The sequence below is a fragment of the Canis lupus genome, chromosome 20 (genome assembly GCF_003254725.2).
Source record: "Canis lupus dingo isolate Sandy chromosome 20, ASM325472v2, whole genome shotgun sequence".
Taxonomy (NCBI): Eukaryota; Metazoa; Chordata; class Mammalia; order Carnivora; family Canidae; genus Canis; species Canis lupus.
The window spans coordinates 38862012-38880870 of NC_064262.1; the positions used below are offsets into that span (position 1 = coordinate 38862012).

At 40.2% G+C, this 18859-nt stretch overlaps 1 protein-coding gene and 1 pseudogene across 11 annotated transcripts in view; one reads left to right on the forward strand and one right to left on the reverse strand.

The window, feature by feature from the left end:
- The window catches only part of DOCK3 (dedicator of cytokinesis 3), a 508844-nt gene that overhangs the window by 399805 nt on the left and 90180 nt on the right, over positions 1–18859 (reverse strand). The gene's annotated exons all lie outside the window — the stretch shown is intronic.
- On the forward strand, positions 17712–18419 carry LOC112665849 (cofilin-1-like; annotated as a pseudogene).

An 18859-nucleotide genomic window follows, 5' to 3' on the forward strand; every position in this document is an offset into this window, starting at 1 on the left:
TTCTATATCATGATTTTTTTTTAAGATTTTATTTATTCATGAGAGACACAGAAAGAGAGAGAGAGAGGCAGAGACACAGGCAGAGGGAGAAGCAGGCTCCATGCAGGGAGCCTGACGCAGGACTCGATCCCAGAGTCTCCAGGATCATGGCCTAGGCCGAAGGTGGCGCTAAACCGCTGAGCCATCCAGGCTGCCCCCATATCATGATTAAAAATAGCTTAATAAAAAAATCACGGTCCATTGTAAAGGGCAGACTTCCATGTAGATCAACTTTAGAAATCATTTACGTAACCAACTAAAAAATAAAGGGCCAAAAACAAAATCTATAATTATCTAAAAATACTGATTTTTTCTTTGATACATCAATAAAAACATGCACAGCTCACACAATTTTTCATCCTTTTCCAATTACATAATAGGCAAGAAAGAAAGTGCCAGCCACTTGTATCAACTTTTATAGAGAATTCAGCCCCAAAACAGGAAACAAAATTATTCAAAAGGTCCACATTCAAAATGATCTTGCCAGTATTTTCACTGAAAACAAAGAACAATCTACTCCACATATTTGCATAACTTAGTGCTATTTTCAATCTTCATTCATCAGCAGTTAAATATAAAAGACAATTAGCAATAAATAAATGCACATTTTAAAAATGAGGTCTTTTACTTCTAAATGAGTTACTTTTTCCTTAAAATTAGTCCCTTTGGAGAGCCACAAACAAATTTCAGTAATACTGCCATTGATTAAGATATTTTTAAAACTCTATTAGAATTCAAAAGCTTATAAACTTCTGGTCTTAGTCCTGACAAACTATTTGCATTTAACGAATACAAACCTGAATGAATACATGAAACAATTGCGTAAGAGCACTGGAAAGCAACTATCATAGATAAGACCTGAAGTACTATAATCCTTTAGAAAAGAAAACATCAAAATGAGATTCTCATTCACCTGACTTTCCATGAAGGGATCCAATAAAAAAATTTCAGTTTCACTGAGATAAGAAGAAAAAGATTAACACTGAGAGCTACCATTACAATCTCCACTTTTGGGACTGCCCAGTTCCTAAACAGGATGCAGGGAAATGCTCCAACAAGCCCAGAAGAAAGAATCAGCCAAGAGGCTAAAGAGTTGAGCAGAGCCACATTACATTTACGGGAATAATAAAACATGCACAGTAACTTTTCAACAGAAACTACAGAAATCAAAAATTAATGAGTAAAATCTTTAAAATATTAAAAGAACATATTCATCAACCTTGACTTTTATATCCAGGGAAAACATCTTTCAAAAATGATGACAAATTAAAAACTGATTGGGACGTCTGGGTGGCTCAGTGGTTGAGCGTCTGCCTTCAACTCAGGGTGTGATCCTGGAGTCGCGAGATCAAGTCCCACATCGGGCTCCCTGCATGGAACTTGCTTCTCTCTCTGCCTATGTCTCTGCCTCTCTCTCTCTGTGTGTATGTCTCTCATGAATAAATAAACAAAATCTTTTAAAAAATAAAAAACTGATTCACATAGAAGCTGAATGAATGTGCAGCAAACCTGCACTAAAAGAAACACTATTAAAATGAGTACTTGAAGTTTTCACTCAAGATGACAGAAGAGTGGTCACCTGGTCCCTTAAATTTAGCTAGATAACTATAAAAGCATTCTGAACACCCATGAATTCAACCTGGGATGTAAGAAAAGTATACCAGAACTCTTCAAGTAAAAATGTGACCACTTTTGGCAAGGTAAGAGGTGCAGAGAAGTGAATCTGGGGGAAGATAAACGGCAGGGTTAGGGGGGAGCCTCTGTAAACAGGCTACTGGAAAGTGATACCACTCCCGAGGGCAAAATCAGAACCCTTAGAAATCTACTCCAGTGAGAAACATCCCTGCCTCAAAGGTGCTCAGGTGGTGAAATGGGCAGAATTCTAGGTGGGACAGTATGGTCTCAGGATCCTTAGAGTCACAGAATTAATGCAGTGGCCTGAGCTAGTAGAGTTCCCAGGTAATGGGGCTAGAAAACTGGCTGGGGTCAGAGAGCCCAGGAGGGGGTTCTCAACTTTGTCACCATAGACCAGGAGCCAGCCTATTGGGTGACTTCTCTCTGCCTGCGGAACCTGCAGAGGACTCAAATGCAAGGACCCTCCATCTTCCTCTGGGAAGGGGAGAGCAGGTGCGTTGCACATCCCACCACTGCTCTCACTGCTAGCCCCCTACAAAATGCAGTAAGGCAAGACACTCCGACTTTCCCCAGGAGTATTGGTATAAGCATGTACCACAGGAATATGCAGACTGTGGCACACACAAAAGTGAAGACCATTTATCCCTGAGGGTTTACTGAAGAGAAGGGACTGCCATCTTTCCGCTCTAGGGCTAGAGATCAAGGCCTGGTTATTTTTATTTGGATGGTCTAAAGAGACCAAAAAGCCTTCAGAGAACAAAAGCTACACTGAGGATCAGCTTTCACTGAGCCCAGCCCCCTGGCAAGGTTGGGTGCAACTCCGCCCAGGCAGACACCTGAGAAGCAGCACAGCAGGCCCTCCCCCAGAAGACCAACTGGAAAAACAGGTGCACAGCAAATTTACAGATCCCATAAGACTAAAACTCCAGAGCTAGGGGAAAATAATATATAGCGTTCAAGGCTTTTATCTCATGATTCATTTATCTTTCAATTTATAATTTTCCATTACTTTTTTCTTTTTTCTCTTTTCAACTAGTTTCTTATTTTATCAACTCTTCGTTTTTAAGTTTCTTTTTTTAACTTTTTTTTACATTTATATTTAATAGATATATACTTCATTTTTTACTTCATTTCACTCTATTCAATTTTATTTTTGTATAATATAAGTTTTGATTTATTTACAACCTTCAGATTTAGTGTCTGCTAATACAGAGACCAAAATACACTCAAGAACAAATGGATTATCCTGTTTTGTCCACCCTGTGAGATTGTATTCCCTCTTCCTCCCTTTTTGCTTTTTTTCCTTTTGCTTTTTCTTTTGCTTTTCTGTTTTCCTTCCTGACCTCATCAGATTTGTCTAGTGTATATTTTGCTTGGGTCATGGTTGATATTTTTGATTCTGTTCACATGTTCATCCTTCTCTGGACAAAATAACTAGAAGGAGGAATTCACAACAAAAGAAAGAACAAAGATAATACTCTCTGCCACAGATCAAATTGATACGGATTTACATAAAATGTCATAGATGGAATTCAGGATAACAATTATAAAGTTACTAGATGGGCTTGGAAAAAGCATAAAAGACACTAGAGAATCTCAGTGTAGAAATGAGACCAATCAGGCTGAAATTAATAATACTCTGAGATGCAGCCTAAATTGGATGCTCTAACGGCTACAGTAAATGAGGCAGAAGGGACAGTAAGTGACAAAGACAAGTTGATAGAAAGGAAGGAAGCTAAGGAAAAGATTTAAAAAACTAATAGCCCATGAGGAGCAGTTTTGAGAAATCAGTAATGCCATGAAAACAACCAACATCAGAATTACTTTAGTGTCTGAGGGTGAAGGGGGTGCCAGAAGGTATATCTGAAGAAATCATAGCTGAGAACTTCCCTAATCTGGGGAAGGAAATAGACATTCATATTCAAGAGGTAGAGAGGACCCCTCCCAAAATCAATAAAAATAGATCAACACTCTGACATATAATAGTGAAGCTTGCAAATTTCAGAGATAAAGAGAAAATCCTCAAAGTAGTTCAAGACAAGAGATTCCTAACATATAGAGGCAGAAACATTAGATTGACAGCACACCTATCCACAGACACCTGACAGGCCAGAAAGGGCTGGCATGATATATTCAGGGTACTAAATGAGAAAAACATGCAGCCAAGAAAACCTTATCCAGCAAGGCTGTCATTCAGAATGGAAGGAGTGACAAAGAGCTTCCTGGACAGATAGATACTGAAAGAATATGTGACCACCAAGCCAGCCCTATAGGAAATATTAAGGGGGATCCTCTAAGCGAAGAGAGAGCCCAAGAGTAACATAGGCCAAAAAGAAACTGAGACAATCTACAGAAACAGGGTTTTTAGAGGTAATACAATGGTACTAAATTCATACCTTTCAATGTTATTCTAAATGTAAATGGGCTAAATGCTCCAATCAAAAGACATAGGGTATCAGATTGAATAAAAAAGCAAGACCCATCCATATGCTGTCTACAAGAGACTCATTTTTGACCTAAAGACACCTCCACACTGAAAATGAGGGGGTGGAGAACCATTTACATACAAAAGGACCTCAAAAGAAAGTTTGGGTAGCAATCCTTATAACAAATTAGATTTTAAACCAAAGACTGTATTAAGAGATGAAGAGGAACACTATATCATACTTAAAGGGTCTATGCAACAAGAAGATCTAACAATCATGAATATTTATGCTCTTGAGAGCAGCCAATTATATCAACCAATTAATAACCAAAGTAAAGAAATACATATAATAATACATTAATAGTAAGAGACTTCAACACCCCACTTAGAGCTATAGATCATCTAAACAGAAGATCAGCAAAGAAACAAGGGCTCTAAATGATACCTGGACCAGATGGACTTCACAGATACATTCAGAACATTCCATCCTAAAGCAACAGAATTCACATTCTTTTGAACTGCACATGCAACTTTCTCCAGAAAAGATCACATACTAGGTCACAAATCAGGTCACAACTGATACCAAAAGACTGGGATCATACCCTGTATATTTTCAGACCACAATGCTTTGAAACTTGAACTCAATCATAAGAGGAAATTTGGAAGGAAGTCAGATACCTGGAGGTTAAAAGCATCCTACTAAAGAATGAATGGGACAGACAGGAAGTTAAAGAAGAATCAAAAAGATTCATGCAAACTAATGAAAATGAAAGCACAAAACCTGTTCAGAATCTTTGGGATACAGCAAAGGCAGTCCCAAGAAGGGAGTATATTTCAATACAAGCTTCTCTCAAAAATTTTTTTAAAAACTCAAATACACGAGCTAACCTTACATCAAAGGAGCTGGAGAAAGAATAGCAAATAAAGCCTAAACCAAGCAAGAGAAGAGAAATAATACAGATTAGAGAAGAAATCAATGAAATAAAAACCAGAAGAACAGATAACAGATAAACAAACTAGGGGCTGATTCTTTGAAAGAATTAATAAAATAAATAAAACTCCTAGCCAGACATATCTAAAATAAAACAGAAATGATCCAAATTAATAAAATCATGAATGAAAGAGGGGAGATCACAACCAACACCACGGAAATACAAACAATTTTAAGAACATATTATGAGCAACTATATGCCAATAAATTAGACAATCTGAAACCAATGGATCCATTCCTAGAAACATATAAACTACCAAAACTGAAACAAGAAAAAATGGAGGAGGAGGGGCAAGATGGCGGAAGAGTAGGGTCTCCAAATCACCTGTCTCCACCAAATTACCTAGAAAACCTTCAAATTATCCTGAAAATCTATGAATTCGGCCTGAGAATTAAAGAGAGAACACCTGGAATGCTATAGTGAGAAGAGTTCGCGCTTCTATCAAGGTAGGAAGACGGGGAAAAAGAAATAAAGAAACAAAGGCTTCCAAGGGGGAGGGGCCCCGCGAGGAGCCGGGCTGAGGCCGGGGCGAGTGTCCCCAGGACAGGAGAGCCCCATCCCGGAGAAGCAGGAGCTGCACCAACCTTCCCGGGCGGAAAGGGGCTCCCAGGGAGTTGGAGCAGGAACCAGAAGGGCGAGGATGCCCTCGGGCTCCCGGGGACACTAACAGAGCAACTGCGTGCCCAGGGGAGTGCGCCGAGCTCCCTAAGGGCTGCAGCGCGCATGGCGGGACCCGGCGGGATCTGGAGCAGCTCGGAGGGGCTCGGGCGGCGGCTCCGCGGAGGGGGCTACGCCGCCCAGGGAGCAGCTCGGAGGGGCTCGGGCAGAGGAAGAGGCTCCGTGCGGAGGGGGCTGGGCGGTTCCAGAAGCAGCTTGGGGGGGGGGCTCGGGCGGCGGCTCTGCGGAGGGGCTACGCGGCCGGGAGCGCGAATCCAATACCGCAGGCTCTGGAACACCGCGCGCCGGGACACAGCCCAGGATCCGGCCTCCCCCGGGACAGGCAGAGGCCGGGAGGGCCCGGGACAGCAAGGACGCTCCTGCCCCGAGCTGAGCAGATCAGCGGCCCCACCCCGGAGCCTCCAGGCCCTGCAGACCGAGAGCTCCGGAGTTCCTGCCGGAGCTGAATCCAGGTTTCCAGAACTAGCCCCGCCAATAGGGCTGTTGCTTCTGGGGCCTCACGGGGTAAACAACCCCCACTGAGCCCTGCACCAGGCAGGGGCACAGCAGCTCCCCCAACTGCTAAAACCTGAAAATCAGCACGACAGGCCCCTCCCCCAGAAGACCAGCTAGACGGACAACTTCCAGGGGAAGCCAAGGGACTTAAAGTACACAGAATCAGAAGATACTCCCCCGTGGTTCTTTTTTTGTTTTGTTTTGTTTTGTATTGTTTTGCTTTTTGATTTGTTTCCTTCCCCCACCCCCCTTTTTTCTCCTTTCTTTCTTTTTCTTTCTCTTTTTCTTTTTTTTTTTTTTTGTTTTTTTTCTTCCTTTTTTTTCTCTTTCTCTTTTCTTTCCTTCTTTCTCTCCTCTCTTTTTCTCCTTTTCCCAATACAACTTGCTTTTGGCCACTCTGCACTGAGCAAAATGACTAGAAGGAAAACCTCACCTCAAAAGAAAGAATCAGAAACCGTCCTCTCTCCCACAGAGTTACAAAATCTGGATTACAATTCAATATCAGAAAGCCAAGTCAGAAGCACTATTATACAGCCACTGGTGGCTCTAGAAAAAAGCATAAAGGACTCAAGAGACTTCATGACTGCAGAATTTAGAGCTAATCAGGCGGAAATAAAAAATCAATTGAATGAGATGCAATCCAAACTAGAAGTCCTAACGAGGAGGGTTAACGAGGTGGAAGAATGAGTGAGTGACATAGAAGACAAGTTGATAGCAAAGAGGGAAACTGAGGAAAAAAGAGACAAACAATTAAAAGACCATGAAGATAGATTAAGGGAAATAAACGACAGCCTGAGGAAGAAAAACTTACGTTTAATTGGGGTTCCCGAGGGCGCCGAAAGGGCCAGAGGGCCAGAATATGTATTTGAACAAATCATAGCTGAAAACTTTCCTAATCTGGGAAGGGAAACAGGCATTCAGATCCAGGAAATAGAGAGATCCCCACCTAAAATCAATAAAACCCGTTCAACACCTCGACATTTAATAGTGAAGCTTGCAAATTCCAAAGATAAAGAGAAGATACTTAAAGCAGCAAGAGACAAGAAATCCCTGACTTTTATGGGGAGGAGTATTAGGGTAACAGCAGACCTCTCCACAGAGACCTGGCAAGCCAGAAAGGGCTGGCAGGATATATTCAGGGTCCTAAATGAGAAGAACATGCAACCAAGAATACTTTATCCAGCAAGGCTCTCATTCAAAATGGAAGGAGAGATAAAGAGCTTCCAAGACAGGCAGGAACTGAAAGAATATGTGACCTCCAAACCAGCTCTGCAAGAAATTTTAAGGGGGACTCTTAAAATTCCCCTTTAAGAAGAAGTTCAGTGGAACATTCCACAAAAACAAGGACTGAATAGATATCATGATGACACTAAACTCATATATCTCAATAGTAACTCTGAATGTGAACGGGCTTAATGACCCCATCAAAAGGCGTAGGGTTTCAGACTGGATAAAAAAAAAACCCGTCTATTTGCTGTCTACAAGAGACTCATTTTAGACAGAAGGACACCTACAGCCTGAAAATAAAAGGTTGGAGAACCATTTACCATTCGAATGGTCCTCAAAAGAAAGCAGGGGTAGCCATCCTTATATCAGATAAACTAAAATTTACCCCGAAGACTGTAGTGAGAGATGAAGAGGGACACTATCTCATACTTAAAGGATCTATTCAACAAGAGGACTTAACAATCCTCAATATATATGCCCCAAATGTGGGAGCTGCCAAATATATAAATCAATTATTAACCAAAGCGAAGAAATACTTAGATAATAATACACTTATACTTGGTGACTTCAATCTAGCTCTTTCTATACTCGATAGGTCTTCTAAGCACAACATCTCCAAAGAAACGAGAGCTTTAAATGATACACTGGACCAGATGGATTTCACAGATATCTACAGAACCTTACATCCAAACTCAACTAAATACACATTCTTCTCAAGTGCACATGGACCTTTCTCCAGAATAGACCACATATTGGGTCACAAATCGGCTCTGAACCAATACCAAAAGATTGGGATCGTCCCCTGCACATCCTCAGACCATAATGCCTTGAAATTAGAACTAAATCACAAGAAGAAGTTTGGAAGGACCTCAAACACGTGGAGGTTAAGGACCATCCTGCTAAAAGATGAAAGGGTCAACCAGGAAATTAAGGAAGAATTAAAAAGATTCATGGAAACTAATGAGAATGAAGATACAACCGTTCAAAATCTTTGGGATGCAGCAAAAGCAGTCCTAATGTGGAAATACATCGCAATACAAGCATCCATTCAAAAACTGGAAAGAACTCAAATACAAAAGCTAACCTTACACATAAAGGAGCTAGAGAAAAAGCAGCAAATAGATCCTACACTCAGCAGAAGAGAGTTAATTAAGATTCGAGCAGAACTCAACGAAATCAAGACCAGAAGAACTGTGGAACAGATCAACAGAACCAGGAGTTGGTTCTTTGAAAGAATTAATAAGATAGATAAACCATTAGCCAGCCTTATTAAAAAGAAGAGAGAGAAGACTCAAATTAATAAAATCATGAATGAGAAAGGAGAGATCACTACCAACATCAAGGAAATACAAACGATTTTAAAAACATATTATGAACAGCTATACACCAATAAATTAGGCAATCTAAAAGAAATGGATGCATTCCTGGAGAGCCACAAACTACCAAAACTGGAACAGGAAGAAATAGAAAACCTGAACAGGCCAATAACCAGGGAGGAAATTGAAGCAGTCATCAAAAACCTCCCAAGACACAAGAATCCAGGGCCAGATGGCTTCCCAGGGGAATTTTATCAAACGTTTAAAGAAGAAACCATACCTATTCTCCTAAAGCTGTTTGGAAAGATAGAAAGAGATGGAGTACTTCCAAATTCGTTCTATGAGGCCAGCATCACTTTAATTCCAAAACCAGACAAAGACCTCACCAAAAAGGAGAATTACAGACCAATATCCCTGATGAACATGGATGCAAAAATTCTCAACAAGATATGAGCCAATAGGATCCAACAGTACATTAAGAAAATTATTCACCATGACCAAGTAGGATTTATCCCTGGGACACAAGGCTGGTTCAACACCCGTAAAACAATCAATGTGATTCATCATATCAGCAAGAGAAAAACCAAGAACCATATGATCCTCTCATTAGATGCAGAGAAAGCATTTGACAAAGTACAGCATCCATTTCTGATCAAAACTCTTCAGAGTGTAGGGATAGAGGGAACATTCCTCAACATCTCAAAAGCCATCTATGAAAAGCCCACAGCAAATATCATTCTCAATGGGGAAGCACTGGGAGCCTTTCCCCTAAAATCAGGAACAAGACAGGGATGTCCACTCTCACCACTGCTATTCAACACAGTACTGGAAGTCCTAGCCTCAGCAATCAGACAACAAAAAGACATTAAAGGCATTCAAATTGGCAAAGAAGAAGTCAAACTCTCCCTCTTCGCCGATGACATGATACTCTACATAGAAAACCCAAATGTCTCCACCCCAAGATTGCTAGCACTCATACAGCAATTCGGTAGCGTGGCAGGATACAAAATCAATGCCCAGAAATCAGTGGCATTTCTATACACTAACAATGAGACTGAAGAAAGAGAAATTAAGGAGTCAATCCCATTTACAATTGCACCCAAAAGCATAAGATACCTAGGAATAAACCTAACCAAAGATGTAAAGGATCTATACCCTCAAAACTATAGAACACTTCTGAAAGAAATTGAGGAAGACACAAAGAGATGGAAAAATATTCCATGCTCATGGATTGGCAGAATTAATATTGTGAAAATGTCAATGTTACCCAGGGCAATATACACGTTTAATGCAATCCCTATCAAAATACCATGGACTTTCTTCAGAGAGTTAGAACAAATTATTTTAATATTTGTATGGAATCAGAAAAGACCCCGAATAGCCAGCGGAATTTTAAAAAAGAAAACCGTATCTGGGGGCATCACAATGCCAGATTTCAGGTTGTACTACAAACCTGTGGTCATCAAGACAGTGTGGTACTGGCACAAAAACAGACACATAGATCAGTGGAACAGAATAGAGAACCCAGAAGTGGACCCTGAACTTTATGGTCAACTAATATTCGGTAAAGGAGGAAAGACTATCCATTGGAAGAAAGACAGTCTCTTCAATAAATGGTGCTGGGAAAATTGGACATCCACATGCAGAAGAATGAAACTAGACCACTCTCTTTCACCATACACAAAGATAAACTCAAAATGGATGAAAGATCTAAATGTGAGACAAGATTCCATCAAAATCCTAGAGAAGAACACAGGCAACACCCTTTTTGAACTCGGCCACAGTAACTTCTTGCAAGATACATCCACAAAGGCAAAAGAAACAAAAGCAAAAATGAACTATTGGGACTTCATCAAGATAAGAAGCTTTTGCACAGCAAAGGATACAGTCAACAAAACTAAAAGACAACCTACAGAATGGGAGAAGATATTTGCAAATGACATATCAGATAAAGGGCTAGTTTCCAAGATCTATAAAGAACTTATTAAACTCAACACCAAAGAAACAAACAATCCAATCATGAAATGGGCAAAAGACATGAAGAGAAATCTCACAGAGGAAGACATAGACATGGCCAACACGCACATGAGAAAATGCTCTGCATCACTTGCCATCAGGGAAATACAAATCAAAACCACAATGAGATACCACCTCATACCAGTGAGAATGGGGCAAATTAACAAGGCAGGAAACAACAAATGTTGGAGAGGATGCGGAGAAAAGGGAACCCTCTTACACTGTTGGAGGGAATGTGAACTGGTGCAGCCACTCTGGAAAACTGTGTGGAGGTTCCTCAAAGAGTTAAAAATAGACCTGCCCTACGACCCAGCAATTGCACTGTTGGGGATTTACCCCAAAGATACAAATGCAATGAAACGCCGGGACACCTGCACCCCGATGTTTATAGCAGCAATGGCCACGATAGCCAAACTGTGGAAGGAGCCTCGGTGTCCAACGAAAGAGGAATGGATAAAGAAGATGTGGTTTATGTATACAATGGAATATTACTCAGCTATTAGAAATGACAAATACCCACCATTTGCTTCAACGTGGATGGAACTGGAGGGTATTATGCTGAGTGAAGTAAGTCAGTCGGAGAAGGACAAACATTATATGTTCTCATTCATTTGGGGAATATAAATAATAGTGAAAGGGAATATAAGGGAAGGGAGAAGAAATGTGTGGGAAATATCAGAAAGGGAGACAGAACGTAAAGACTGCTAACTCTGGGAAACGAACTAGGGGTGGTAGAAGGGGAGGAGGGCGGGGGGTGGGAGTGAATGGGTGACGGGCACTGGGGGTTATTCTGTATGTTAGTAAATTGAACACCAATAAAAAATAAATTAAAAAAAAAAGAAAAAGAAAAAATGGAAAACCTGAACAGACCAATAACCAGCAAGGAAATTGAAGCAGTAATCAAAAACCTCCCAACAAACAAGAGTCCAGAGCCAGATGGTCTCCCACCAGAATTCTACCAAACACTTAAAGAAGAAATAATACCTATTCTACTGAAGCTGTTTCAAAAAATAGAAATGGATGGAAAACTTCCAAACTCGTTCTGAGGCCAGCATCATTACCTTGACCCCAAAACCAAAGACTTCATCACAAAGGAGAATCACAGACCAGTATCACTGATGAACATGGATGTCAAAATACTCATCAAGAGACTAGCCAGTAGGATCCAATAGTACATTAACAGGATTATTCACCATGACCAAGTGGGATTCATTCCTGGCTGCAAGGGTGGATCAACATTTGCAAATCAATTGTGATAGATCACATTAAGAAAAGAAATGACAAGAACCACATGATCTTCTCAATTGATGTAGAAAAAGCATCTGACAAAATACAGCATCCTTTCTTGATTAAAAACTCTCCACAGTGTAGGGATAGAGGGAACATATCTCAATATCATAAAATCTATATATGAAAAGCCCACAGCCAATATTATTCTCAGTGGGGGAAAACAGATCTTTTTCCCTAAGATCAGAAATACAACATGGATATCTACTCTCACCACTGTTGTTCAACATAGTACTAGAAGTCCTAGCCTCAATAATCAGACAACAAAAAGAAAGAAAGGCATTCAAACTGGCAAAGTAGTAGTCAAACTCTCACTCTTTGCAGATGACATGATATTGTATGTGAAAAACCCTAAAGACTCCATCCAAAAATTGCCAGAACTCATATAGGAATTCAGCAATGTGGCAGGATACAAAATAAATGCACAGAAGTCAGTTGCATTTCTATATACTAACAATGAGATTGAAGAAAAAGAAATTAAGGAATTAATCCCATTTATAATTGCACCAAAAACCATACGATACCTAGAATAAACCAAAGCGGTACCTTTACCTCTGTACTCTAAAAACCATAGAACACTTATGAAAAAAATTGAGAAAGATGCAAAGAAATGGAAAAACATTCCATCCTAATAGACTGGGAGAACAAATCCTGTTAAAATGTCTATGCTACCCAGAACAATCCACACATTCAATACAATCCCTATCAAAATACCACTGACATTGTTCACAGAGCTGGAACAAATAATCCTAAAATTTGTATGGAACCAAAATAGAAGAGGAATGTTGAAAAAGAAAACCAAAGCTGGGGTACCAGAATTCCAGACTTCAACCTCTATTACAAAACTGTGATCATCAAGACAGCATGTACTGGCACAAAAACAGACATACAGATAAATGAAACAAAATGGAGAACCCAGATATGGACCCTCAACTCTACGGTCAACTAATCTTTGACAAAGCAAGAAAGAACATCCAATGGAAAAGAGAGTTTCTTCAACAAATGGTGTTGGGAAAACTAGATAGCCACATGCAGAAAAATGAAACTGGACCATTTTCTTATACACAAAAATTCAAAACAGAGGAAAGACCTAAATGTAAGACAGGAATCCATCAAAATCCTAGAGGAGAACACAGGCAGCAACCCCTTTGACCTTGGCCATAGCCACTTCTTTTAGACACATTTCTAAAGGCAAGGGAAACAAAAACAAAAATGAACTACTGGGAAAATACATGTAGTATATTCTCCTATTCAATTCAAAGTTTGGCTGGATTTTGATAAAAATTCTAGGTTATAAATCATTTTCCATCAACATTTTGAAGACATCACTCCGCTGTCTCCCACAGTTAAAGTCCAGTCCTTTGTATACACCATGCTCTTTTCTATCTCTGAGTGATAGCTGAATCTTCTTGGTCTCAATACTCTGAAATTTCACAATGATATGGCTCTATTTTCATCCATTTGTGTTAGGTATTTGCTGGGTCCTTTCAATATGAAAAGCCATGTCCTCCCATTCCGGAAAATTTTCCTGAATTATTTCATAGCCAATTTCTTTCCCTCAGTTTCTTTCCTCTATGTTTTTCTGAATCTCCACCAACTGATGTCCTCTTAAAGCCGACTTTGCATTGTCCTATCTTCTCTAATCTTCTATGACTTGTATTTTTTTTATTTTCCAACCCTTCTACTGAGATTTTCCATTCCTGCTATCATGTTTTTTAATTTCCAAGAACTCCTCTCTGTTGTCTAATGTTCCTTTTTAATAGTATCCTGTTCTAGTTTCATGAATGCAATGTCTTCTTTTATCTCTGAGGAAATCATTCACAAGGCTTGTTTTCTAAGTTTTCTCCAACCTATGTAGTCTCCTTCCCATGAGTTTCTTTTTCTTTTCTTTCTTCTTTTTTTGGAGGAAAGGAGAAGAGCCATTGTTCATATTAAAGGCATCCTCAAATACCTGGTATCATTGGTTGTCTGCTCATATTTAAAAGAAAGGAAATCAAAAGTATATTATAAGCTCTAAATGCATGGGTGAATGAATCTTGCTGACCTTATGATTCACTGTTTAGAGATCTCACTACCATTTGTTGTGAAAACCCTGATATCAGAGTATCAACTGGGGTCTAGTCAGGAGACAAAAACCAATCTTTCAAACAAAAAAAATGTATTATTAAAAAACCATTAATAGGTAAAAGATGGTAAATGACTAAAATATAAACGAGAACTCTAAGATATAACCAAGGTAGCAACTATGAAAAGATATTGCCATCTTTACAGCTAAGAGAAAAGTAAACAAGAAACACAGCTTAGTAACTTACAGAACAGGTCTCAAAAAGCGAAGATACTGATCTTTGATGAAATGGTGGGCCACCGCAGAAACATGCTATTCTGCTACAGTGGTAATTGCTGGAGGCCACTCACCAAAACCAAGACTGCTACTTGCCATGAAGAATAGTGTAGAGACCAACTGCCTGAAGAGCAGTTAACTACAGGGATAAAATAAAAACAGGAAGAACCAAGTCCGTTCATCACCCAAGCAAGTAGTCTCCCTACAGTACCTCTTTATTGGCAAAATCTAACAAATATTCAGCTGGCAAAGAAGAAATGTGGTTTGCAGAGTCTCCAGCTTTAGCATCACAAAAAAAGGGCTAAGAAGGGCAGGTTCAGAATTCAGAGACAATAAGTCAATAACTGGCACAATCAATATTTCTAAGTCCCTCATCTTGCCCTACCTATTCAGACTGTCCCCAAAGAGTCTTCTAATCTTTTGTTTTGGAAGGTAAAGGTCTGACTTCCAGTATTTCCAGAGCCAGGTGGGAGATGAAGGCTAGAAGTTTCTGTATTCAGTATGCACATTGTCACAATCCCCAGTTTTCAATACAAAGCCTATCTCCTATGGAACTGTGAAGTCTCCCAACCCACATATGCTCTATTTATCCTCTAACAAAAATAAACCTCAAAACTTCTACCAGGATGGGGCACCTGGGTGGCTCACTTAATTAAGTGACTGACTTTGGTTTCAGCTCAGGTCATAATCTCAGGGTCATGAGATCAAGCCCCGTGTTGGGCTTTGTACTTAATACTGAGTCTGCTTTGGGCTCTCTCTCCCTCTCCCTTTGCGCCTCTCTCTCTCAAATAAATAAACAAACAAACAAACTACCTTGTACCAGGATAAGAGAGGAGCTGCCACCAAATGAAATGAAGGGAGAAGAAGAGCTATATAATTTCATGCTCATTTCCAAAATTCCTGTCTTTCAATTCCTGTCTTTTAAGGATCTGCAGTATAAAGAAGGTTGGTTCCCAGCTTTTTTCTACTACATGCCTGGGATTCAGTTACTTTTGGTGGGTAAAACCATAGTTTCCACTCTTCCAATGCCTTGCCAACTTTGCCTATTCTTGTGGGTGCACTGCAATTTTAAACCTCTATACTTTCATTCTGTAGTATTTCAGAAAAAAGTAAAATCAAATACGAATATTCAATACTCCATCATAACCCAAAAGTTCCCAAACATTCTTTCAATATGGTAGCAAATTTTCATCCTTTTGGGAGTTTGTAAAATTATTTTGAGGGGCATTCCAAATAATTTTTGAAAAAAAAAAGCTCAATATTACTAGAATTAATTATATAATCTACCATTGTGACTTCTCTAAACATAACATTCATCTAGATGTATATGCCGTAACATTTATTTTTACACTGTTTGTAAATTTATGGTCACATTTAATAATAAATGAAAGAATGATTAAAAAGAATTTTTAAAAGGCAGGCAATTTTTAAAAGAATTTTAAAAGTCTTTTAAAAAGACCTGGGGTGCCTGGGTGGTGCAATCAGTTAAGCATCCATCCAACTCTCTTGGTTTCAGCTCAGGTCATGACCTCATGGTCCTGAGATCAACCCCCACAGTGGGCTCCATGCTCAGTGTAGAGTCTGCTTGTGACTCCCTCTCTCCCTCTCCCTCAACTCTTCCACACCACACTCTCTAATAAGTAAAAATAAATATTTAAAAAAAAATGAATACCTGACAGAGGTCACCTGGGTGGCTCAGTTGAATATCTACCTTCTACTTAGGTGGTGACCCTGGGGTCCTGGGATTGAGCCCCATGTCAGCAGGGAGCCTGCCTCTCCCTCTCCCTCTGCCCTTCCCCCCCTGCTCATGCTCACATACTCTCTCTCTCTCTCTCTCTCTCTCAGATAAATAAATAAAACCTTTAAAAAAAAAAGACCTGGCACAAAAAGGGATAAAGATGGTATACAAAGACGCATGATCTGTTCTCAGTCCTAGTAGCAGCACCCAAAGTGTAATAGAAAAATTGAGAGGAATACCATCCAGCATATCTGAACATACCTGTGCTTTTCCTGCGAGAAGCCCAAACTTCACCTATCAGCCTAAAATGTCTATGGAAAAAATAGCTATTTTGAATATCTTACAGAGCGGAACGTAAGGCATCACAAAGTCATGCTGTTATAAATCATCCACAACAGAACTAGAAGTAGAACCCTGGTCTCCCAAGATCCATTCCATTTATCCTATTCACAAAACCAATGGTGTATCCTGATGAAGGTATACTAGGAAACAGCAGTGAATAGGTAGGAAATGAGAGTACAAAGAGAAGAGAGAACAGTTTAAGATGCCTGGGCCACTCATCAAAGGTCTCATGAGACTTAGATTATCAGCATCATTCTGAACCCCTGACAAATCTGATTTCAAGTATAAATACAAAACTACAAAAAAAATTTACAATCCTCCTCTGCACCACAAACCCAAAGGAGGCAAACACATCTCTATTTAAACTTCAAATCCTGAGGCTTCTTTTTTATAACCCAAAATATATTAGTAACTTAACAAACTCTCATACAATACTCCACAAATGAAAACCTTCCTAACTTCTATTGTTCAAATGTCCAAAAACAGAAAGCCTCATAAACACACCTGTTAAGTGTTTATTTGTTCACTTATGAAAGTAACCTATTTCAAATAGTAACCTTTACTATTTGAAAGTAAAGAAACAGCAAGCCCTACACAACTCAATAGACTTTAGAAGTGAATCTCAAGAAATAGTTTTTCCAAAACTAGAGTCTCAATGAGTTCCAAATAGCTTACTCAGAGCAGACAAGCAGAATCCTTTCTGCCACATACTACCTATCTTCTCTTCACTCTCATAAGGTTCAGTTTCCTCAAATAAATATGGAGGCAGTAATGTTTCACAGGTCACATTAAGTATTAGCTGAAATAATGAATGTATAATATCTACCACTATTGCCCAGAACATGGTAGAGAGCAAATGATTATTATGAAACTCTTAATTACTTTTAAACATTAACTTAAGTTGCAAACATAATTAAAAATCTTCCAAAGGCATTTAAAAGTAATAGTTAAGAGTTCAGAGTTATATTATATAAACGTACACTAAGTACCGTGATTTGAAATTCTGTGACAAATACATAAATCATACATAAATCATTTCTTAAAGTGAACAGAAATAGTCTTTATAGTCACAAGGAGACTTATCAGAAAGATGCAAATTTTCTTATCCATAAAATTTCTTTAAAACTTAAAGTTTTTATTTTTTTCAAGTTTTTATTTAAATTCTAGTTAACAGGTTCAGTTGGATCCTGGCGGCAGCTGCAGCGGCTCTCATCTCTTCTGACCCGTTTTGCTATCTCCCTTTCACTTCCGGAAACATGGCCTCTGGCGTGGCGGTTTCTGATGCTGTCAGAAGTGTTCAATGACATGAAGGTGCGTAAGTCTTCAACACCAGAGGAGGTGAAGAAGCGCAAGAAGGCAGTTCTTTTCTGCCTGAGCGAGGACAAGAAGAACATCATCCTCGAGGAGGGCAAGGAGATCCTGGTAGGTGACGTGGGCCAGACTGTAGACGACCCCTACACCACCTTTGTCAAGATGCTACCAGACAAGGACTGCCACTATGCCCTCTATGATGCAACCTATGAGAGCAAGAAGGAGGACCTGGTGTTTATCTTCTGGGCACCTGAGTCTGCACCCCTTAAGAGCAAAATGATTTATGTCAGCTCCAAGGATGCCATCAAGAAAAAGCTGACCGGGATCAAGCATGAGTTACAAGCAAACTGCTACAAGGAGGTCAAGGACCGCTGCACCCTGGCAGAGAAACTGGGGGGGGCAGTGCCATCATCTCTCTGGAGGGCAAGCCTTTGTGAGCCCCCTCCAGCCCCCTGCCTGGAGCATCTGGCAGCCCCAGACCTGCCCATGGGGGTTGCAGGCTGCCCCCTTCCTGCCAGACCAGAGGGGCTGGGGGGATCCCAGCAGGGGGAGGGCAATCTCTTCACCCCAGTTGCCAAACAGCCCCCTCACCCTCTGGATCTTCCTCCTCCCTCTATCCCTGACGGTTCTGGCTTTCCCAAACCATTTTTGATCTTCTGATTCCTTTTGGGTTGAAGCAGACCAAGTTCCCCCCAGGCACCCCAGTTTGGGGGGGGGGCTGTATTATTTTTTAACGACGCCCCAGCTCCTCACCTGTTTCTCCCTTTTCCCATGCTGCCAACTTTTTTTTTAAATTTTTATTTATTTATGATAGTCACAGAGAGAGAGAGAGAGAGAGAGAGAGAGAGAGAGGCAGAGACATAGAGGGAGAAGCAGGCTCCATGCACCAGGAGCCCGATGTGGGATTCGATCCCGGGTCTCCAGGATCGCGCCCTGGGCCAAAGGCAGGCGCTAAACCGCTGCGCCACCCAGGGATCCCGCTGCCAACTTCTAACCGCAATAGTGACTCTGTGCTTG